The 1,774-nt window shown below is 59.8% G+C and overlaps 1 pseudogene; it reads left to right on the plus strand.

Moving 5' to 3' along the window:
• On the plus strand, positions 1 to 467 carry LOC102762638 (annotated as a pseudogene).
• Positions 468 to 1,774: the final 1,307 nt, after the last annotated feature.

The following is a 1,774-nucleotide window of genomic DNA, read 5'->3' on the forward strand; positions in this document are numbered from 1 at the left end:
GCGGTCCGTGCGGGTTCGCGTCGGATCGGGGTCAAGCGGGAGCAGACGCAGAGATGCAGATCTTTGTGAAGACCCTGACTGGCAAGACCATCACCCTTGAGGTTGAGCCCAGTGACACCATTGAGAATGTCAAAGCTAAAATCCAAGACAAGGAGGGCATCCCACCTGACCAGCAGCGTCTGATTTTTGCGGGCAAACAGCTAGAGGATGGTCGCACTCTCTCAGACTACAATATTCAGAAAGAGTCCACCCTGCACTTGGTGCTGCGTCTCAGGGGTGGCATCATCGACCCCTCCCTCCGCCAGCTTGCGCAAAAGTACAACTGCGACAAGATGATCTGCCGCAAGTGTTATGCCCACCTGCACCCCCGTGCTGTCAACTGCCGCAAGAAGAAGTGTGGCCACACCAACAACCTGCGCCCCAAGAAGAAGGTTAAATAAGGTCCCTCCACCAACTCCTTGGATCCACAGGGCTGCCTTCTACCTGAACCCTGTGATGCTGGGGCCTCAATAAAGTTTCTGTTTTGTTGACTGGGAAAAAAAAAAAAACAAAACAGAGATGTGCAACCTCTCCGGATTTCACTGTTACACTGGACCGGCCTCGTTAAAACTGGGAAAAGGGGCAGTTAATTTGCAGGAGCGACAGGAAGGCCACAGCACCTGCAAGCAACATCCCCCGAGGTGAAGAGCTGGAGGAGAGGGTGTGTGGGGAGTAGTGGCAGGAGCAGTGGCAGGAGCCTCGCCTCGCCCCCCTCCCCTCCCTTCCTCTCCTTCTCCCCTCAATGAACAGAGGAATCCTCTGACATCTCCCTCGGGCCAGTGACAAACCAGCCCGCCTGCATCCCGCCGGGGATGCGGTAGAGCGGGCACCGTTATTGAAAGAATGAGTGTGGGCCGGGCACCCTGGACGCCGGCCGGGACCGGCTGTGAACCGGCAGGGCCCTGACAAGGGGCACGTTTGCAGGTGCAGCTTGGGGCAAGGAGCTGGGAGGAGCAGGGCTTTGGGGCGAGGAGCTGGGAGGAGCAGGGCTTTGTAATCATGCGGAGGAGCAGTCAGGCCCCGGGAACCCGGGAGAGGGAAGGGGACGTGTCCGCATTTCCTTCAATGACAGGCATTCGGCCTCCTGCGCCCACAGGACAGGACGGAACCTTTCCTGCCCGGGCTTCTTTCAGGGCGGCTCTGTGGTGAAGGGACGCTCCTCCCTCAGTGGAGCCCGCCACCCACTGTGGGACGTGGAGGGGGACTTTCCCAGGAGGACAAAGCCGAGTGGCCGCGTTCCTGCGTTTCCGCCAGGTGCCTCCTCTGACGGCGGTGTCACGACAGCACCGGCCAGGCACTGGGCGCTGCTCGGTGAGCGGGTCCAAAGCCGCCCCAGCCAAGCTCCAGGCCTGATGAACCACCCGATGCAGCTACCTGGGGCCTCTGCAGCGCCTGCTTCTCCTCGCCACTCAGCCCAGGAGCAATGCTAGAGAGCATCTCTAGTGTCCCCGTCTCCATGGAGACCGTTTGCCGGCTCTGTGTGCCACCCAGAAGCGAGGAGCGTCTGTGCCACTTGCACAGACTCGGAACCTGAGTTTGCTCCATTAAACCTGCCCGCCTGGGCCCTGGGCCCTGGGCCGCTCTGGGAAGGGCAGCCCATCCGGCTTCATGAACATCTCTCCACCTCACTTCCGTCTCACTGTCACCTCCACATCCTAGTGCGCTTCGTAAAGCAGAGATCATCACAGGCTCAGGATCTGTGCATCCTAAACAAAGGCATCTGTCAGGGAGGGAG

Source organism: Myotis davidii, unplaced genomic scaffold (assembly GCF_000327345.1).
Source record: "Myotis davidii unplaced genomic scaffold, ASM32734v1 scaffold399, whole genome shotgun sequence".
Taxonomy (NCBI): Eukaryota; Metazoa; Chordata; class Mammalia; order Chiroptera; family Vespertilionidae; genus Myotis; species Myotis davidii.